The sequence below is a fragment of the Aquila chrysaetos genome, chromosome 2, assembly GCF_900496995.4.
Source record: "Aquila chrysaetos chrysaetos chromosome 2, bAquChr1.4, whole genome shotgun sequence".
Lineage (NCBI taxonomy): Eukaryota > Metazoa > Chordata > Aves > Accipitriformes > Accipitridae > Aquila > Aquila chrysaetos.
The window spans coordinates 44,123,720-44,145,718 of NC_044005.1; the positions used below are offsets into that span (position 1 = coordinate 44,123,720).

Genomic DNA, 21,999 nt, shown 5'->3' on the forward strand with positions numbered 1-21,999 from the left:
GGGAGGAGCGGGAGAGAGGCTGAAGGCCAGAGGCAGCCCGTGGTCACTGCAGCCGTGCAGAACGGCTGATGTGGGGGGTTACAGACCCTCAGCGTTGCAGCAAGGTCCCAGGAGGCTGGAGGTGCGGGCGAGAAGCCTGGCCGCGGGGTGGGGAGGAGGTGGAGGAGCAGAGTTGCTTGGGTTAAATCGCTTTTGCATCTTCTACCTCCCGAGAGGGTGGGATGGGGTGGGAGAGGAAGGAATACCACCATCCCGTGCCCACTGCTGCCCCAGGGAAATAGGCTGCCGTCATCTCCACCCCTGGGTGAGTCACTGCCACATTTGTCACTACCAGGTTAGCCGAGGCGTCGGGGCCACGGAAGGCAGCGGCTGTCATCTGCCTCTGGAGAGAGCTGAGCTGGCAGCCCCCGGTGCCAGCTCCCCTACCCGCTCCACGCTGAACCCCGGGGGGGCGAAGCACTGTCGCCGGTGGAGGCAGGAGGAAATCCCAGGGGAGAGCATGACAAATCATTTCTCTGTGCAGACCCCACGGAGTCTGCACCTTCCAAGTCCCCGCAGGGACGACGGCACCTGGGTACAGCAATGATTCAGAGCAGTAGAAATATCCGAGGGGCTGCTTGCATCCCACTCCCAGCATCTTCTCGCCGGAGGTGTGGGAGACACGGGGGTCAGGGTCTGTCCCGCAGCGCTGAGCTGCTCCGGCATCCCTGCTTCCAGCTGCCCTGCCACAGAGGGGTCTCCTCCCTGGGGTACAGAAACACCATCAGCTTGGAAAGAGGGAGGAGAAAGAGGGAAGAGGTGGGGGCCTGAACCACCTTCCCAGGCAAACAGCAATTAAAGCCTGGCCTGGGAGGGCAGGGAGAGGTGGCGTTTGCTCCCATGTAGCACACCTTTAGTTGTGAGTGAGGGTTTACTTTTCTTTTGATGGGCAAAAAAATGCTAAAGAGCAGCCTCCCTCCGAAGTGTCAGGCAGCTCCTGAGCCTGCCTCCCGCTTGCAAGCTCTCCCTTTTCCCCAGGGTTACAAATCAGGCAGTGCTTGTTGGGTGCAAGGAGAGACAGCGAGTCCATTACTGTCCACGGGGCACCTGCTGTTTCTGTTATTTCTAACCAGCACCGTGAGAGGGAGAGTCTCATTTCCGCAGTAATCCCTGTTTCCCAACAGCAGAGACAAATGCAGGCTGTATCCAAAAAAAAGGCAGGGAAAAAAACCAGTATGTCCTTCTAGCTAATGGCTGAGCTGCATCTCAACACAGCCCCCTTCTCAGCCATGGGGAATCTGTGGAAGGACAGGGGACACCCAAAATGTGCCCAGACTCATCCAAGAGCAAACTGCTATCCTCCCCTCTCCGGGTCAATGCGGAGGGAGGAAAGCCGTGTGCTGGGACCTGGAGTTTCCAGGAGCACCGTCCTCTACTACAGAGTCACAGCTGAGTTTTTGGTCCGACCAAGCGGGGAGAGGCAGCCCCTGGGAACAACTGTGTGCTCTGGGGTTAAACACAAATCCACCTAGGATGGAAAGTGGGTCGGGGAGGTCTCTGCTCAGCTCACTAACAGGTTAATTTGATTCCTCGTTTAGTCAGAGCAGAAGGAAATTGTGGGCTCCAACTCCCACCCTTCCCTTTGATCTGCGGTGATTGCTGCAGGCGCTTGCTTCTTTCTGCAAGGATTAGATTCAGAGCCCCAAAAAGCTGCTGCTTGTTTGCAAGGCGAGATGCCGGAGAGGGGCAAGCGGCAGTTTGAGGATGGGGATGGGAGAGCCCCTTCCCCTGGCAGGGCAGTGGTGGGAGACGAGTGCTGCTTCGAGAGCAATCAGGGCATCTTTTCCCACCTGGCTCCCATTCAGCTTGTCCCTCCCTCCCCAAAAGCTTTATCAAGGCCAAAGCACGGGCTTGTTTTTGCACATCAGCCCTGCTAACCTTGCCTCCGGGCTGCAGCAGCAGCTCTCCAGGGCTCACCGTCAAGGACACCCGGCCGTTGCCGCCCTCCCCGCAAAGTGCTGCGGTGGATCCAGGTCTCCCTCTCCCCAAGGAAGCGGAGGCACCATGAAGGTCAGCCCTAAAATAACCTGTTCCCATCTCTGCTTTCAGCGGTGACCATCCAGGCAGGGGCTGGGGAAGGGGAAAGCCGTCCTTCCCTGGGCTGATGGAAAGGGATCTCTCCTGCTCGCCTAGAGCCTGGGAGAGGTTGGGCAAAGAGCAGCGTGGTGCTGGCGGGCGGCACCGGTGCCTTTGCAGCCCGGGAGCCGTGCGTTTGCCCCATGTGCCACAGCTGCCCTCAACCTCGCCGGTTCCAACGCGGGCACCGCGGCCCGGGCGCAGTTTTCTGCGCCGCACGTCGTGGCTGCGCGGGAGCTGTGGGGTTCGCCTGCCCGAGCGCTGAGCAGCGTGGGTCCGTCTGTCCATCCGTCCTGCGGCTGCCAGGGCTTGCTATACCTGCTTTGGGGGGGGGGTGCAGCCATCCGAGCATTGTCGGTTTATTTTGCAGGCGATGATGATAATTTTCTGCCTGCTGCACGCTCTTTAATTAACAGCTCAGAGGATGTGGGGCGAGAGGCGTAATGAGCGCTCCGTTTGCATATCAAAAGGCGGCATCATTAATATCCCTGCGCGCTCGCAAGAGCTCTCGGAAGGCACGCAGGTCGCAGGCAGGGATGCCGGCGGGCGGCTGAGGCCGAGAGCCCCGTTCGGTGTGCGAGGGGCTGCTGTGCCGGAGGGGCCGTGGGCCGCGGAGGTGTGCGGCTGGGTGGTGGGCAGGGAGCGGGCAGCCCCAGCCTCCTGCCCTGGGGTGGCAAGCAGAAAGGTTTTGCCAAGGGGGTGGGTAACGGGGCGGTTTCTAAGCAAAAGGGCAGCTCACCGAGGATTTTTGGCTAAGTTGCCCAAATCCAGTAACGTCCCAGGCTGCTCTTTTTTGACTCTCTTGCTCGGCTGCAGGAGTTATCCCCAGGCGACCCCTCGCTGGCCGGTGCCAGCGGCCCTGGAAGGCTGCACTGAACTGGCTGATTGTTCAGATAAAGCTTATCCTGTTACCCAGGCTGTTTGTCACCGTACGGCATTTGCACAGAGAAGTCCCTGTAGATCTCAATTTGGCCATGCTCAGCCAGCAGGATTAAATGTTCCCTTGCTTCTGTCTCCTGCATGGAGGAAATCAGCTACCTGGGTGACAGTTTACTCCTACACATGCACTTGTCTTTCTTTCCTTAACTCTATTCTAATTAAATATAAAAATTCCCCAGGGGATGGGGGAGATGGCGTGCCAGGGCATCCTTGGCTGTCCTTGCAAGTCCGGCTACAGTGTCCTTATTGGGACCCTGTCCTTGCCAGGTTCCTGAGGCTTTTTGTCAGCAAGAGGCTTATTTTGGGTACTTGGGTTAGCCCATCCACTTACCGGCAGCCAGAGGTTAAACAGGCAGGCCCAGGCGGGACTGGTCCGGCAGGCACTTGGTTTCTCCGCTGCAAAGCTGGGGGAAGTGTTTGTGGGCTTTGCAAAGTCCTGGGATGAGGAATGCGATGCCCAGGATTTCTTCTGCTCTGCTCCCACTTTCTCTCAGCTCCTCCTGCTTCTGCGCAGGCTGCATTTGTGTGGGTAACCTCACCCGCGTGGCCTCAAGGAGATGAGGATTTGCAGCCTCTGAAGGAAGGGGCTGAAAGAATTTCTAGAGCCTGATTTTCTCCTTTGTCATCCTCCCAGTTAGACAGGGCATGTCAGACATTGAGAGATACTATAAGGGGCTGCGTGCAGCTAAGCAACAGACAAGCCGAAAGACCAAGGGGCGAAAATGCATTGGTAGAGGTGTAGCAAATAGCTGGCTCTCTTCCTCCCTGTCCAGCCACGCTTGGAAATGCTTTTGGAGGAAGTAACCACATCTGAACTGAAATACGTGCACCCCCTCAGCTGAGTAAACCCTGCCTGCGTCTCTGCCTGAGCCCCTCCGTGGCCAGGGGAAGGATGGGGTGGGTTTTGTGGGATACAGGAGCTCTGATTTGGTAGCAGAGCATGTTAGCAAAGGGACTGCTGCCCCCCCAGGTTCATTATCCATGCCGCCAGTCGACAGAATAAACTGATTTCTGTGCTCTGCCTCGCAAATCTTATACAAAGGCCAACCAAGCAAATGTACGCTTAAGTAGAGCAAGTTGCAGGGCAAATTTACTACCAGATTTCTCCAAGCCCGTTAGGGGTGGAACAACACAATGATCAAATTAAGGGCACAATTAAGATTAAATTGATAGGTCTGAATGTTCAAGTGCCAAGTGAACACAGCAGGTAATCACATCAAACTCTGAGGGTGATATTAAAAAGGATGACATGGTGTTTATCTTCCTTGTGCTGTGATTGTTGAAAGAACAGCTGAATCACTTTCAGGTGGGTCTCCAGCCAGCATCGTGCAGGGATGGACCCAGGGAAGGAGCTGCAGGACGTGCAGGTCTCTAAGATCAAGCACCTGCTGCTAAGGGAAAATCCTGGTACCAGTCCTCCACCTCCTCGAAGCTGAAGCCACTCAGGGTGGGGTGGCATGGAGGTGCTACCAGACCATCTGCCTCTTGGATTTGTTGAAAGGACACATGCAGAAGAGTAGAAGTAGGTTTAAATGAGTATGAGTTTGAAAAGCTCTCGATCGGGGCCACCAAATGCTTCCTTGGATTGACAGGTCTTTACAAGGTGTTGTGTATGGACATCGAGCACTTGAATTTTAGCATTTTCATCCCATCTAGCAAGCCAGATACGCTGCCTTCCTCATTTGGCTGGGATCAGAGCAAAAAGTCCATGTAAAGAAACTTTCCTGTCATCTCAAAAGATCTCACTTCCTTCTCTGGGGGGGGGGGTTTGAATTTCTTGTTTTGTTTTGCTGCTTCCAGCAATGCTGCTCTGTCCATAGCTCTTTTTCTTGGGAAGGAAAGGAGCTGCTGCCCATGTACCACCACAGGAAGGATATATAGCTCGCACGGGGCCCGTGGCAGTTTGCGATTTGCAGCATGAGTTGCTTTGGTGAGCAGATGTCTGGGAGGAGGAGGCCAGGAGCTTCCTTCACTTGCATAGCAAGGTCTTGGTACACCTCCTGTTTTGGAGATCGCTTTCCTGAGGAGCGTTTGGCAACTTGTTTGTGCAGCAGGAGGAAGGATTAACGGTGAACATCATCGCTGGCATATCTGACCAAAACCCAGGGACTCTCAATATTCAAACTGAAAAGGAGGAGCTGTTACAGTGCGTGTCCCACGCAGGTGCTGGGTGCTTCTTAGTCCTGTCTCTCATCACTGCCTGTTATTTACGTCCACTGCTTCGGTGCCCCATTCCCTTTCCCACAGGGGTCGGGGGCAGCCAGCCGTGCCCATCGGCAGCGTTGGGGCACGCGTGCGTGGCATTAGGTGGGAGAAGAGGCTCTTTCCCCAGGCAGAGGGGACACAGCGGTCGGGGTGGCTGGCACAGCATTGCTGTTTGGGGAGAAATCCTGACCATCCTTGGTTTTTTGCCAGAACGGTTTAATTGAGTTTCCTCAGGGAGAAGCATTTCCATCTAATTCAGCTCTTAATTAACCCCGTGCACCCCAAAGAGGCTCTGCAACCACTTGTAAATTAAATATGAAAAGCATTATTTATCTAGGAATAGCAGCCTAATGGCTGCAGCTCTGACGTTTATAGTTGCTAATGATGATGAATCTGGGAGAGAGTAGTTGGGAAGGGAGTGGAGGGGAAGAGTTTCTTCTCTCTTGAAAGATACAGAGCCAAATGTGTAAGGGCCACGTTCCTGGGGCCCAAGTGGACTCTTTCTTCCTTTGATTAAAAATGAATGTGAAAGGAGCATGGGAAGGCTGGAGGAGTATATTCCCAGCGTAATAACCTGCGTCCTGTACTGCATTGGGCAAGGTGAGCTGTGGGGCTGGTGTCACGAGGCTTGTGGGGAAGAGGAAAGCCGAATCTGCTTGCTGCAATGGGAAATAATTTTGGAGCTGATAGGAGCCAAAAAGAAATGCCAGGAGCCTTTTGGCCTTTCCGAAGGAGAGGGTGAAGAGGCAAGGTGCCAAGGGCTGATGCACTCGCCTCTCACCCCTGCAAGCCCTTCTCCGAGCCTGGGTTTCACCCCCAGTGGGGCAACTGCAGGGTTCACTTGCTTAACACAGGCTCTGTTTGTTGGCATCAAAAAAAAACCCATGTCCACAAGCAGAGCCGCCTCTTGCGGGGCTTGGAGGGAGAGAAAAACCAGGAGAGTGGCAGGTCGGGGCTGGGATGTGCAGGGGCTGGCTGGGGAGCAGCCAGCACAGCCGAGGGACCGGGATGCCAGGGCTGCGTGTGAGCTGGCTGGGGCTGGAGCAGCCCCGGGAGCCTCCGGCTCGGCATTTCCTTAAGGCTTTCCGCTTCCTATTCTGTCTCCGCTCGAAGGTTTTGTCCCGTTTTGCAAAGCTGCCAGCCTTTTCGGCGGGCGCGAGGGCTGAAGCCAGCTGCTCTGCCTTGTCACGCAGGGAAGTTTCTTCCCAGCGCAGATTGAGGATATTCCCAGTGTGGTGTTCCCTCAGGGCTCGGCACGGCTGGCGCTGCCAGGAGCGCTGATGGCTACGCAGATGTCACTCGGACCAGGACGGTTGTGGGATAGTGAGGATGGGGCGATGAGGGCCAGGTTTGGGGCAGTTCCCCTGCTATGGGATGCTCTGTGCTGAGAAGCCTCAAGACCATCAAAGATGAGAGTTTCTGTTCCCGAGAGCTTTCCTTGTGCTGCCCTCCCATCGGACGTTCGTCATCCCATTCAGCAGAGCAATATTAACGCTTGCTAGCAAGGTCTGGACAGGCGGGAGCTCTCTCGCTGCCTCCGGGTTGATGCAGACCCCTCAGCAGTGGCTGGGGCAGGGTAAGGAGCGAGGCTGGCAGAGCGGGCATGGAGTGATCCGGCCCCCCCGGGGGTCTGGAAAAGGTGGGGTAGCCAGAGCCCCAGGCACAAGGCTTCCTATCCCTGTCACAAAATGTCATCGGTAATAGTGATGCTCTGGGTTTTGTTGATATCTATGCATGTATCTAATCCAGCGTTGAATCTCACTGAGTTTCTGGTCTCAAACAGCTGTTTCCTGGGGAAAAAACCACCATCATTTAATCTCACAACCAGTGAAGTGGCATTTTCCTGCCTTGTTCCTGCGTTTCACTGACCAGCCTCCTGCTCTCCTGCTAGGCAACAGGGAAAACCGGGTTTTCCCGTCTTCTGTCTGCCACTTGTTATTTTGTAAGCCTGCCTCACGCCTCCCCTCCCTGACAGTTGGGGTCCCCATCCCTCAGGCCCCCCGCTCCTCTCGGTGGTCCCCCCTGCAACCCTGCGGTGCTCTCCCTGCGGCCTCATGCCCATCCCCACGTTACTTGCCGTGCGTCGCCCGACCCGTCTCGGCTGCGTCGAGGCTTCACCGGCTGCTGCGGCACCCTCAGCAGGGAGCGTGGACCAAGGTGTTCCCAGGGCAGCCCCAGCCTCCTCTAGGGAGGGCACAGAAACCCTCCCAGGTTTACAAAACCTGCAAGTTTTATGCTGCAAAGTGCGTTTCTTTGCATTTATCAGCATCAATACAATTTGTCACCGTACAGTACCTTCAGGACCCTCTGAAGCTCCTTGCTGTCTCCCGTGCTCATGAATCACCTGAAGAGAAGTTTGCGCTTGCTCCTATCTCCTGCCTCTGCTCCTCCATCCAGACCATTAATAACACCCTTGCACAGCAGGAAGCCTAGCACGCATCCTAACTTCACCGCTGCTAATCTTTTGTTGTTATAAACCCCAACTATTTGTCCTCTCTGCTTTGGGACTTCTTGCCGGTTTCCCATGCAGGAAAAGACAGTGCCTTTTGCACCTTGGCTAATTAGCTTTTTTAGCAGCCGTCTGGACAATCTTTTGTTGGAGGAGCTCTAAATAAATAGCCACTTCGTTGTTCTGCATCCGCCGCTGGGCTGATACGTTCAAGGAAATCTGGGAGATTAGTGAGACGTGGTTTTCCTCTGAGACACGCACACTGGGCTGTATTATGAGATGTTCTGTTTTTAATTATCATTCCAATCAATTTGGTGCACACAGATGTGCAATTTACTGATCTGTAATTCCCCAAATTACCCCTGGAGGCTTCATTTTTATTGTCAGTGTAACATTTGCTACCAACTATCTGTTGTTTGTTTTTGGGGGGAAGGTTTTCTTCTTGTTGTTTTTTGTTTTTACACCTTTAGCCATCTGCTCTCCAGAAATCCATTTTGGCTCATTTTTTTCTTTCTTGTTACCTGCTGTAATTTCTTGTTGCCAGGCGAGGTTTCGATTTCCCCATTTGGGAGTACCCCGATGTGTTGCAACCGAGCTGCAGGAACCCGGAGTCTGTTCTGGGCTCTGGCAGTGATTTACTCTGCGGTCAAACCCTTTCTGCTATAACCCCGTCTGGGTTTGCCTGCCGTAGCAGACAGACACGGATCCCACCGCAGCTCCAGGTATACAGCTTAATTAATTAGTGCTTGTAGAGTGCAGTCAGGAGGTTCTGGGGGAGATGAACCTATCATAAGTGCCCTCTTTACGGAGATATGTAATAGCTCTTTTTGGGGAGCTGCCGGCAAGAGGTGGAGGCGGCTCACAGGACTGGCACAGCCAGACCCTCTGTGGGGAAGGAGGGGGTTTGCTGCATCTCCTCGAGGAGATGCAATTTCATCTCGGGAAATGGGACAACAAAGCCAAGAAACGCAGCGGGACGGAGGAGACTGCATCTGGCCCGAGAGTCTGCTCTGCCACCTGGGGCACGTTCCCCATGGGGCCAGGTGCCAGCCTGGCAAACCCCTCTCCTAGCCATCCCAGGACTTGGCCGTGCCCCTGCCACCCAGGAAAAGCCTCTCCGCATCCCAGCCCTGCATCCTTGTCCCCAGGGCATCCTGGCCCCAAGCGGCTCTCCCCGTACCCCCCCACAGCACGGCTCACTGGCCGTGTGCTCAGCACTGGTATCCTCCAGGATGTTTTTCATCATGCACTCCCGGGATGCCCCAGGTCCCGTGGGGTGTTGCAGCTCTCCTCTGCATATACTCTGTGGGTGCTTAATTATTAATAACAAATCCTTCCAGCCCCGCTATGACGTAGGGAGCTGCAGACGAGCTTGTAGCCCCTCGGGTCCCCCATATGGGGACTAGGTGAGAGACACGGGGGAGCTTTAAATCCAGCCCTTGTGATGATGGGGGACCTGGGCTGCCAGCACTGCAGGGTGCTGCCGGAGAGGGAGATTTAACAACCACAGCGACCTGGCACTGGCAGTGCGTGCTAGGCTGGAGATAATCTCAACTTAATTCTCTTCCAGATAATCCAGTCTCGGATGTGGTCCCATGCTCCCTGACCCATTAATCCTATTGCCACGGAGCCTGTTTAATGGGGAAGCTGGTGAGGGCTCCTGTGAAACGGCTTGGGGCATCCCCCCTGCTCCCCAGCTCTTTGTCTGTCACTCTTGCCTCCCCCATTCCTAGCCGGCACAGATCTGGCACCGAAATACTCCCTTTTTCCCTGTGCGGCCTCTTCCTAGCTCTCCTTCCTTCCCTCTGGCCCCCGAGAGAGACCCTCAGCTGCCCAGAAGCAAGGAGCAGGCAGGGAAGGGGAATCTGGCTCCCAGATATATTTACTGGGCAGCTGCGAGGTGATCTATCTGGCAACACCAGCTAGACACCAGTTTTGCAAGCCTTGCTCTGCTTTGGAAAGGGGTGGCTGTGATGGTGGGGAAGGGCAGAGCAGAGCAGCCCTCCCTCGTGCCCCGGCTTTCGGGTAGGAGGCTGGAGCGTGGGGAAGCACCCCGGCAGCAGTGGTAAGGGGATCGCTGGGAGGAAATTAAGGTTATGAAAGTCAAAGCCGGATCCGATGGAAAGGGAGGTGGGTTTATGGTACAAAATCTCTTAGGGTTGATTTGCCACGCTCAGCCTCTCCGAATCATGGACACCGTGAGCTGTGTCCCCAGGGTCAATACTGGGTGTACGTGGAGGAGAGGGGACGTTGGTCACCAAGCCCTTGCTGTGTGCCTGGGACTCCTCTGGACGAGTGATAAAAGCCAGTTTTCAGATAGATCTTTTCTCTCTGGTAGAAGCGGTCTTTGGCTTTTATCTTCCTGTAGGGCAAACAGAAAGCAACCGTGCTGTGCTGTGCTGCACAGCTGCCGTCCTCCTTGCTAGCAAGCGCGTTGCCCGTCCTGGGGCCAGCAGAGCCCAGCCACCTCGGCTGGGTCCTCCTCGCTTTGGTTAACTGGAAACACAGCCCTTCCTCGCCGTTCCTGCTGGTGCTCACACGCATGTGTTTGTATTTGTATTTCCAGGGGTGCGGGGTTGGAAACATTGATCCTGAGGGTGCAGATACCCATTCACGCTACCGAGGGTTACTCGAGGGGTTTCCCTGGGTGCCTGGTGAGCACTCCGCAGCTCGAAACCTTCCTCGGGGATGGGTTATCTCTTTGCGAGGGATCCACGTTAGCTCGGCCGGGGGGGCTGGCCGCACCTCCTGGTGACTTGCCAGGGCTTGCTGGGTTGCTGCCAGCCCGCGGAGGATTCGGACCCTCCCTTTTGGCTGTAAAAGCTACTTGTTCGTGAACAAGTTGTTCCTGGGAGGCACGCAGTCAAGCAGCGTGGTCCTCCGGGGATGTGAGCCGTGCCTGACTGACAGCCTGCGCTCCCTTGTTGGCTTCCCACCGTCCTCTTCCGAAAGGCCGGTGGGGCTCGGATGCTGCCGTGCCCCGCAGGTTCCCAGCGGGAGCCTTTACCCCCCGCTGAATTTGGGAGTGAGAGCGCAGATGTTCAGCTCCTTGGAGCCAGACAACAGGGAAACAACCTGTTCCTGTTCCTCTTCATGCTTCCCTGGGCTGACACTAAGGGCAGATTCAATCATTTCGGGCCCGGATAGGAAGCAGAAAGGTGAAGTGTCCGGAATTGCCTGGGAAGGGCCATGTCTTTTCTGCATTGCCCCTCACCCTGCATCCCATCCTCGGTGAGAGCGAGGCCATAGAGGAGACGGGACCGCAGGGTGGTGGATTCAGTGCAGGCTCTGAGTGGCTCCCGAGATGCCCTTTTCCATCAGCTTTTCCTGAAGAGTCTCTCCTTGGCTCTCCAGCAGCCCCCACAGAGCTGGAGCCCTACAGAGGTGGTGGGTGGCTCTGCTAAAACCATCTTTTGAACCTGAAGTTTTACAGGGAGATGCTTCATCTCTCACTCTTTCGCTCTCGCATGCATATTCAGCCAGAAAAAGTGCTGTTCCCCTAAGGTGAAATGCTAGGATATTAATTTTCTGAAGTTCTCGATAAGCTATTGAAGATTAATTTTAGGGAAAGCCGGGGGATATGATGGATTGGAGCCCAAGCCTGCTTAAATATGCAATATTAAAAATTGATCGTTGTCTCTCCTTGTCATACACCCTGCCCCGGTGTCTGGGGCAATCCCACAGTCTGACAAAAAGCCAGGAAAATACTCAATAAGCCCCATGCCCAGCTGAGTGCAGATTTTAATAACTTGTGTTGCCATTATTATTTTTAAAATCACTTTTATGAGTTTCTGTTTTGTTTAATGCCTGGCTCTGTTGTGCAGATTGACAGCTGGGAGCTTGGGAATCCTCCTTTACCTGCTGGGCTGCGAGGCATCACCGCCCGGCACAACCTGCTTCCCTGTCCTCCCCGCCAGCCCCTGCCGTGGGGACGATGCTCCGGGTGACCAAGGAGCCGTGGTGAGGGCAGCCCACGGTGGGGTGGGGAGGCCGGCAGGTCCAGGGGGCCGGTTCAGCCTGGAAGACCTCCAGGCGCCGTGCAGCATCGTTCACGCTTTAGAGGCTTGCCCAGATCTTGACTGCAGCAGGCAACGCTTGGTGCGCGGAGGGGAATTTGCATCTCTCGGTTTTACCTTGTTCAGTAGGGGCTCCGGGGCAATTAATCCATTTGCTTCAACACGGCATTGTAAACATTGACTCTGTCGTTTCACGCTCGCAGAGAAACAACAAAATCTTGCCAAAATGTTGGAGTTCATCAAAGCAACAATGAACTCTTACAGGTATTTTTGAGGTTGGCTGTAGAGTTAGGCTTCCTCTGCAGTGTAAGGCCCAAGATGACTCTATTGGGGCACTCAGCAGCAAGGAGAAAGAAGGAGAAAGCTCTGTGGGATTCGTCTTTGTCCCTGTCTGGCTGAGGGGAGTCCAGGCAAAGTCCATCTGATCCGCTCTGATCAGAAAGCTGCTGACATTTTTTTCCTCCCTGCAGTTAATGACTGCAGGAGCAGGGATTTGCTGGCATTTGCACTTCACAGAGAGCTGCGAGGGGAGAAAGTGGGTCCCGCAGAGGGTGCAGGGAGAACAAGAGGCATGGTGTAATCTGGCATCAGGCTTTTCTAGCCAAGTTCCATTTTCTGTGCAGCTGAGTAGGTAAGCAGCGTAGCATTAGAGACACCGCAGTGACTGATGGGACATAACGTTCTTCAGGGCCAGTTTGACCACCGGCCACGATTTTGCCGTCCATCGGGGGGGACTGAAATGCAGCTGGACTGCAGAGGTATGCGTGCAGGGCCCTAAGGGGTAGCAACGTGACCCCTTTCGCCATGCAGCCCCTGCAACAGGGTTAGCGCAAGGAGCCACAGTTGAATACAGAAGAGTAGCACACTTGAGCAAAGAGCTATTATTTGCTAAAGGTCCAATCTTCCCTGATTTGCACTTGGGCTGTAGTAGCACTTGTCCTAATGATTCATCCGTGCTCTTCATCGCAGCAGGCTGACAGTGAGGGATGAGCGTGTTTCTGCAGCTCCCAGGGGTGTGTGGGCTGTGCTCGGAGCTCTGTGCCCCTTGTTAGCAGCCCCTGCGAAGGGATGTGTTCAAAACAGCTGCCCGGCCAGTCCGAAAGCAATGCCACCCGGCCTCCACGGCTGTGGTCAGCGGTGGCCACCTCCTCCTCCTCCTCCTCCTCCTCTTCCATGTCCAGAGGACCGGGAACGGGGAGGCCCAGCAGAAAGCCATGACGAGGGGAAGAGCGCACCAGCAGCAAGCCCTACCTTGAACGGGCAATCAAAAAATGATCACGGGCAGGGACACGCCGGCCTGTGTGCCGGGGAACTGGCACCGCTGGTGGTGCAGCTGGCTCGCGTGGTCACCGCCGTTGTTTTTGCTGCACCCTGCTTGGAGGACCAGGGTGGTGGCCGCAGCGTGAAACCCACAGCGATGCTCGCTGCTGGTTTCTGCTAGGTCCAAGACGTGTGACCCAGGGGAGCGGGAGGGATCGGAGCGCTTCTCAAAACCCTTTGAGAGGGACTTAGAGCTGCCCCAGATGCGCAAGGACCTCGCCAAGGTCTTCTCGGAGAATTTCGGAGACCTGTTGTCACGCCTGTGCGCCACACGTGTGGGTCAGCCACATTTATGGGAACGGTTAGCTCTATACAAAACTGAATTTGGGCCCAAAATATGCCAGCTGGCTTGAAGCAAGTACTGAAGAACGGGCACAGATGTTACACAGGCAGTGGTTCCAGGTCACTTTGGATGGTACTAGTTCAGGACACAGCATTTTTATGATTACAGTTAACGACGTGACAGAGCACGACGTTCTGCAGTGTGACCTCCTCGATACCCGGCAAGCTGGGAAGGCGTGCTAATGATGTGCTCTTGCGCAGATAAAACCGCCTGCGAGCGCCCTGCAGAAATATCAACGCCATCCTCACATTAGCAGCTGTGGGACTGAGTGCAGTGCTGTTTTCCACCATTGGCAAGGCCAGGGAAAGGAGGAAAACAACAGGAAGGGGTGAGGAGTGTTTTGGGTTGGTTTTTTTTTTTCTCCACCAAATGCAGTTTTATTTCTGTGTTAAAAATTTATGGAGCCCTTCATTTAATATTTATAAAGTGAGTGTCTTGGTGATAAATTACTAAGGAACACAACAGGGCAGCCTTGCTGCTCGTGTAGGAGTGCCCGCTGGGGACTGGGAGCTCCCCTTTCATCCAGTCTGCCCGCGCCCTTCATCCAGCATCCCTAGGCTTTAGCTGGGTTTGTGGGACTGTGTCAAGGTTTAACCCCAGCCAGCAACTCAGCCCCACACAGCCGCTTGCTCACTCCCCCCCCGGTGGGATGGGGGAGAGAATTGGAAAAGTAACAGTGAGAAAACTTGTGGGTTGAGATAAAGACAGTTTAATAGGTAAAGCAAAAGCCGTGCATGCAAGCAAAGCGAAACAAGGAATTCATTCAGCACTTCCCATCGGCAGGCAGGTGTTCAGCCATCTCCAGGACAGCAGGGCTCCATCACGCCTAACGGTTACTTGGGAAGACAAATGCCATCACTCCGAATGTCCCCCTCTTCCTTCTTCTTCCCCCAGCTTTATATGCTGAGCATGACGTCCTATGGTCTGGAATATCCCTTTGGTCGGTTGGGGTCAGCTGTCCTGGCTGTGTCCCCTCCCAGCTTCTTGTGCCCCCCCAGCCTCCTCGCTGGTGGGGTGATATGAGAAGCAGAAAAGGCCTTGGCTCTGTGTAAGCACTGCTCAGCAGTAACTAAAACATCCCTGTGTTGTCAACACTGGTTTGATCACAAATCCAAAACACGACCCCATACCAGCTACTGTGAAGGAAATTAACTCTGTCCCAGCCAAACCCAGCACAGACTGATAGGGATACAGGGCTGGGAAGGAGGCTCCCCACTTTTCCCAGCCAACTTTCAGGGTGCTCAGACTGAGCTGCTTTCTCCCGTCTACCCACAGTGGTCGGAGAGGGGCTGACCTCTTGCTGTCTGCTGCGAGCCATGAAGTGCCGTGAGAGACCCCGGACTGGGATCACAAGGTGTTTCCAGGCATCCTGCAGCACCCACTAGGGGACAAGGAAAGTAGGGGTCCAGGTGAGACTGGAGAGCAACCGTGAGGAGCTCTGGCTGGAGAGAGGTTGGGCTGCCATGGGCTAAGATAACGAGCATCTCAAGGTGACCTGAGCATCCTTTGAAAACCGGGCTGGATCGATGCCATCGATCCTCCTAATCATTTCCTCTCCGTCAAAGCGCGGAGCAAAACCCCTGAGCTCACAGGCAGCCCATCAGCCTCATGCCACAGTGCCCCAGGGACCAGCCAGGACCACAGGGACCCCCATTCAGGAGAGAGGAGCCCTTTCTGGTGGATGGGGACTTCTGGGACCCCTCCAGCTCTTTGCTGGTGTGCCAGACCCCCGGGGGAAGGGGCACAGGGCAGCGTGGGGCGGCTGCCCCTGGCATTGGGGAAAGCGCATCCCTTCCACGCTGCTTCCCCCAGCCCCAAAATGGGTTTCGTGGGCTGGGCCAGTGGCGCTGGTGGGAGAAGGGGGTGGCCATGGCACATTACCTGAGCTCTGTCCTGGACCTCGCATGTGGCAGCCGCCCATCCCTAAATTTTCCTGCTGCTGCTGCCGCGCCCCAGCCAGCGCAATGGTGAAAGCACCAGTGTAGGCAAAATATCGGAAATTACCTGCGTTTCAGCTACAGAGTGGCTGGCTGCTCTGGACGGGGTTAAATGACACTTCCCCGGGGCATTTCAGGATCATTTGCTCCCTGCTCAGGCTCCCTAACTAGGCCCAAGGAGGCAGCAAGGGAGCAGACGAGGTGGCCGAAAGCAATTTCAGCCCTTCGAAAGAAATAACTGGCATGTAACAGCGACAGGAAATTGTGCAATTAGTACAACAGGGCAATGTCAACAAGCTCTTAACGCCAGTTGTTATGGCAACACCAGGGAAAGCGATGTCAGCGCTGGAAAAAAAAAAAAAATCGAGAGACTGAGAAATAACAACAGCAGCAACAACAGCCGGGATGGCTTTGGCTTTGCTGGCGGGGATCCCGTGCAGACAGCGTCCCGGCAGCGACACGGGGCCGCGGCCACCGCCTCGAGGCCGGCCCCGGCCCCGTGCCAGGGAGAGGATGGGCAGAGGTAGGGGACTTGGTCCAGCAAGCGAGAAACAGGAGCCATCGGCGGGGACCGGGAAAGGTTTTCCCACCTGCCGCCCCGTGAAGCTCTTCCCCGCGGCGCTGCCCTGCAGGAGGGTTAGCGGGGGCAGCCCGCCTCATCCCTGGACGCGAGCGTAGAGCATCAGACGGCTGAGAGCTGGCAGCCCCGGCTTGGCTCGTCATGCTAATAAAGTAGCGCCGAGCGAATTGCGCGAGAGAGAATATTGAGTGTTTTTTCTGCTAGCAAAATGATGGTGCTCTGGGTCTGGCAGCGCATTCGCTAATCCTGGGCGAGCATATGGCTAGGCGTGTTGACAAGGTGTGTCTCGTGCGGTTTTTGTGGGCAGCTGGCTCCTTTGCATCCGTGCTGGTCACGGCCAGGCCTTTGTAGCCGCTTGTGTGCCCCGGCTTTAGCCTGCCACCTCGCTCACCGTGCCCGCGGCGGGGCTGGCGCAGGGGAGAGGAGGGAGGCAGAGGGCTGCTCTGGAAGCAGCTCAGCCCTCGGTCCCTGCCCGAGCTGCGCCGCAGCCGTGCCTGTGCCAGCCCACGCACCCTGACCCGCTGGCTTGGCTTTCCAGCTTGAGCCCAGACTGACCTGGTCATGCCTGGGCTGAGGCTGTCCCCGTTCGGCGTCACCGGCCCGGCTCTGCGCCCCTGGCTTGCCTATGGTGGGATGCTCAGCCATCTGGAGGGGCTGTGATTTGTGGGGTGGACGTGGAAGGGGTCTGCGGGACCACGGGAGAGAGCCATTAATGCTGGAGCTCAGGGCGTACGCTAAGCCTCTGCAATGCTCACCAGTAGAAAGGTGGGGAATTTCCCAGCACGCACAAAATGTGCCTCTTGTACCCTGTCCCAAATATGTCAGGATGGAAAGGATTTGATTTCGGCTTACTGGGGCGTACAGCGGCTCCCTCCCTCCCTCTCTCCCTGTGCTCCTGCCAGCCAGGGCAAGTCCCTGCAGCAGGGTTCCCCCAAGAGCCGTCCATGGTTGTGCCCTCTGGTTTACCCCGGCATAAGCCAGCGTATTTTCCTTTCTCAGCATCAGTATAGCTCTCTCCATACAAAATTTGGTGCCTACAAAGCTAAGCAAAGGATTCAGGTTACTCCCAGCTCCCTTTTGTGTAACGTTAGATCTTTTCTGGGCAAAAAAGCCTTTGCAGCAGGAGCAGAAGAGACCAGGCGATGCTTTCAGAGAGAGCCAGGGCTCCCAGAGTCACAGGGAGCATCGTCCCTTGCAGCTCAGCTCTGTCATTACAGGGCTGCCAGGTCTGCTCTAAGGCTTCAGAAGCCAGGGGGGCAACTGAGACCCTGACACAGCAGAAGGATGCCGGTCCAGGGGAAGCTGCTGCAGCGTACCCGTGAAAGCTAAAAGCTTGTGGCTTCAAAGGGAGAAACATCCTGAGCCCTTTGGAAAGAGCTGAGCGATGGGAGGATCAAAGCACTAGAGAGAATTGTGTTTTGTTTAAAACTGAGGTCTTACAGCAGCTTTTGAGGGAATCTTATGAAAACATAATGGGATCTCTTAGAAAACAGCAATGTGAGCCTTGCAGCTGGTACAGTGAAGAAGAGCAAAGAACTCCATGTGTTATTTGTGAAATGTTATTGCCCTTGTAGCAATAGTTGAGTTAGTCATTCAAGTAATTTAGGATGTTGGTGACTGAGCTTTTGAATGCGAGGGGATGCTTTTCTGCCAGCTGAGAGCTCTGCATTGTGCTTCCATCTGGCCAGACGGTAACACCTTTCCTCATTCCACAAAGCATCTTGCCATGGGAATGCTCTTATTGATTTTGCTGGAGCCGTTTCCAGAGCAAACGCTGTAACATGTCTGTAAGGAGGCACAACCGAGTCCCTGGTGAGGAGGAAGCTTCCGTAAAGCTAATGAGCTCCTAATGAACGTGGCTGATTACCTGATACTCTTGCCTGTAAACGCAGTAACAGCATGTATGCGATGGTAGATGACTATAGCATCGCTTTGGAAAACCTCGAGCGTTAATCCTTCCCAAAGATGGCAGAACCATCAGGTCTCTGCTCTTCTGAGCCTTGGCAGGGTGCAAGGTGGTCCATGAGTCCACTGTGCAAGTCAGAGCCGGGTGATGGAGCCTGATGGCACAGCGTGGGCGGGTGGGGAAGGAGTTGTGCTGCCTCTGTGCCCCTCTGCAGCTGCTACGTGCGTTTCAGAAAGGAGAGACTATTCCAGGGAGGTAACAGGGAGCTTTGATGAGCCGATTTCCCATCCCAGCCCACCTGCTAGGAAACATCTGGAGAGCTGTAGCGTGACTTTCCCTCCTGCCCGACTGGCTGATTCCTTGCTGGCGACCACAGTGAGGATCCCACGTCGCCTGTGGCCGTTTGGTCCCTCGCTGGTCTCCTGTCTGGGATCAGAGGCAAGGCAGGAGCGATCCCACGTCCCACCCTGAACCTCAGCTCCATCGCATCTTTACCTTCTTTCTCTTCGTCTCTTTGTGCCTTGATCCCAAGTTATCTGCCGGGGTTATTTAGGACTAAGAGAGGGAGGCTTTCTCCCATGCTGAGCGGCAGTGGACAGGAGACAGTGCAGTCACTCCAGGAGAGGCGATCCGGCCTGTTAACCCATTTCTCTCATCCTTGATCCTAGTGAGGCACTGAGGAGAGCAAGTCTCTGATGCCATAAGCAGCCCTGGGATGCCTGTCCCAGCCTGTGGGAAACAGGTGCCATCATCTTCCTCCTGAAGACACCGGGGATGTCCTGCTTCCTCACATCTGCACCAACGTGAAGAGACAGTGTAAAGAAACCGGCAGTTTTGGAGCATAGCTCGTTTGACTTCCTGAGATGTCTACCTTGGGGTGACCTCATGTTTCTCTGGTGGGAATAAGGTGAGATGAGTGGGCTGGAGAACACGCGTGACAGAAATGTGGGCAGGAGGATGGCACACTAGCAACACAGGAGGCAGGAGTTCTCCAGCAGTCATCCCGAGTTCACCTAGTCCCTGGCGTGCTTGGGCTCACTGCAGGGAGGAAAAGAGGAAAAACCTTTATCAGGATGGTCAATTCTTCCCCAGAAATCCCTGTGCTCCCATTGCCTGCGCTCCTTCTCTCAAAGAGAGCAGCCCCGCACCGGTCAGCGCTCTTGGTGTGCTGCCAGGACATGTGAATGCTGAAGGTGAGTGTGGAGCAAGGCTCTGGTCAAACATCTAATGCCTCTTTGTGCTCGACTCCAAGCCCAGGAGAGGTCAGAAGCACGGGGAACCTGGAAAATTGGAAAGGGCTTGCTTCTCTGGCAGGAAAATCTCAGCAAGAGCTTTTGAATATGAACAATTACAGTTTGGACAGAGGAAGAATGTGTAGAGGGCACCAGAAATAGGACGTGGGACAGGGCCTGTTGCCCCGGGTTTTTTGCAGGGTGATTTTGCACCCTTGTGTGAAGTTGTCCAGAGGCTGCGGTATATCTGTGGGCCAGGGATGTCCCTGAATCACTGTCTTCTCAAGGGCCAGGAAATACAATGTGAAAATATACGGTGAAAATAGTGCACCTGGTAGGACTTCTCTTAATGAATGGTGCAAAGGAGGAGCAAGTCATCTGATTTACCCATCACAATGTATTTCAGCATCCCTGCTTTTGTGCCTCTGAGGCATGCAACTCGTCTCCCTCTCCTTCTTCCAGTGGTCAAGGTTTCTGATGTCCTGGCTTTCCCTCTTGCTCCCAGCTCAGTTATCCGAGTCCTTTGATCAGCCTAGGCTGACGTCGCCTCCTCCCTCCTTTCTCTGGGTTGTTACTTGGATGATACCTGCAGGCAGCAGAGAGGAGGCATGCCTTCTCCCAGCCCTGTTCCTGAGCGGTGTAAGTTTAGCTCCCGTAGCTTCTCTTCACAGTCTTCTTGCTCCCTGGCCATACTGAATATATACCATTTCTGTGCTGCCGCCTCTGATTTCTACAGAGGAAGCCTTTGCCAGCAGTGGATGTGTCTGATTTTTCTCACTTTGCCGTGGCAGCTTTGGAGCTGTCGAGATCCCTGGAGACTCAGCGAGTCTTCAAACAGTCAGAGGAGCTGAGATCCAGTCTCTTGAGACATCTGAGCACAGCACAGCATCAGCTTTTTGATACAATGCTATCAAGACATTTCTCTGTATTTCTTTTTTTGCAAATCAATAGAACGGATCTGGTTTCCCTCCTGCTGTTGTCGGGGGCTGTTGGAGAAGGAGGTGTTTTCATTTCAGCTCTTGAGTCAAAGAATAAAGGAGGAGGAGAAGGTGGGGGAGAGGAGGCAGGAAAGAAATATCAGAGAGGACAATAAGGGAGAACATCTGCTCATGGCTTTTCCGTAGGGCTGGTCCTCTCTGAGCCACGGGAGGAGGCGGTCAAAGGGCAGTTGCCCTGTGCTGGAAAGCAAAGGCCGAGTGGCTGGAGGTGAGTGATAGTGAACAGGAGGTGAATAGAGGGGGCAGAGGGGCTTCAGGGGGCTGGGACGCACCGGGGAGCCCACTGGTGGCCTTTGCACCAACAGACAGCAGGACTTGGCAGGACAGGGCTGAAGGAGCCGGCTGGCTTTGCCGAGCCACCGACGAGACAACTTGACCCTTTGGCCAATAAGTCGGTGTTGCAGGAGCTGATTTCTTCCTTCCACCAGTGCAGGCGAAGTATTGGCTTTTCCCCCCTCCCAGCTCTGGGGGTGGGGGGCACCTTGCTGCACTTCTAATGCCGTGCGAAGCCACCCGCAGGGTTTCCCACCAGGCTGCAGGTTCCTGACCCAGGGGTCTGCCCTCCCGCCCCAGCCCACCCTCCAGGGACCCCAGCTCCCTTGGCTCGGGGGCCGCCTCTGCCAGCGCTTCCCAGGTCCCAGTCCCTGCTGCTGCCCTGGAACGCTTTCCGTCAAAGACTGCCAAGGGAATCCGTTCAGGTACGAGGATGCTCCAGGTTATCTGGATGAACACCCGCGCTGGCCCCAGAGAGTACCTGCCAAGCAGCTGGGCCTGGGAAAATGCTGCCTTGGGTTACAAGGCCAATGTATTATTCCTAATCCCCATCAAGCTCCTTGGGGTTTGGCCTGTGATCATTTGTATAAAAAACATCCTTGGCAGACGGTACCCTTTGCAGAAGTAATCCCCCCTCCTGCTTGGCTTGCCTCCGAGCTGCTGCCCCGCCAGACATCCCAGAGCCTTCTGTAGGAGTCTGCTTCATCCCAGTTCTGCTTTGCCTTGATTTAGTCTCTGCCCCAGTAAAAGCACCTTGAAATCAGAGCCTTGCTGAAGCCCTCCAGGCACGCTCTGTGCCCATGCAGGTTACTCCCTATTTGCTCCTCTGGGATGTCCCTCGGCACCAGTGGGACCCAGGATCTTCAGGCGGGTTGCTGCTGTCCCGGTGGGGCACCTCAGCAGGGACCTTGCCTTCCCTTGGAGCTGGCTGCAGGTATGGTGCCACCGATAACGGGCCCTCAAAAGTCTCACTGTACATGCAGGGAGCGTATCAGCTGTTACTACCCGTATTTCCCATATGGCCCATACTTCTTCCCTGCTCCTGCATGCACACTCTCCTCCCAGCAACCTTTCTTTTGCCCACAGCACGTTCATTTTTAATTCATCTGTGATTTCCTCTTGCAGCTTGGGGCACTCAGACTCTCCTGCTCCATCCCCGCATGAGAGGGAAGGGAGCAGCGGAGGACACTGGCAGAGCACAGCGCTTCCCCTTCTGCCTCTCTGCACTTGATCCCAGCATCTTGGGAGTGGATCTCTCTCTCATCCTCCCCACAGAGGGTCTAAGAGGCTTTTAAGCCCCCCCCCCCCCACATACGCACGCACTCAACTCTCTGCTAATCCTGGTGCCATTTAATAGCAGACCCAGCAAGGGCTGGGCGAAACTTGTGAGTCATTAATTCAGCTGGAAAGATGAGCTAATGAGAGGAACCTTGTGAGCTTCCCTCCCCACTCCTCGTTGCTCAGTGCATATTAATCTTCCTGAGCACACGTGCCAGCAGCATCCCCAACAGCTGAGCGCACTGCCGCATGTTTGCTTTATGGACCGTTGTTCCCTGTGCCCAAGACCTCTGCTTGACTTGCTATAGTTCTTCCCAGTGAATTTGTTCCAAATCAGATGATTTAGTGGCATGCGGAGACCTGGAGATGGCAGGGGGAGGCCGCACACGTTAATGAAGTCCCTGTTAA

General features: G+C 55.1%; 1 long non-coding RNA gene across 3 annotated transcripts in view; it reads left to right on the top strand.

The window, feature by feature from the left end:
- Positions 1-20,601, top strand: part of LOC115333516 — a 34,268-nt gene extending 13,667 nt beyond the window's left edge. For 2 of the 3 annotated variants that reach the window (XR_003920825.1, XR_003920826.1), the window contains 3 exons: positions 13,588-13,715; positions 14,663-14,796; positions 18,479-20,601. This is a non-coding gene — a long non-coding RNA (uncharacterized LOC115333516). The remainder of the gene's footprint in view (positions 1-13,587; positions 13,716-14,662; positions 14,797-18,478) is intronic. The other variant, XR_003920827.1, reaches the window with a different exon arrangement.
- The last annotated feature ends 1,398 nt before the right edge of the window (positions 20,602-21,999 follow it).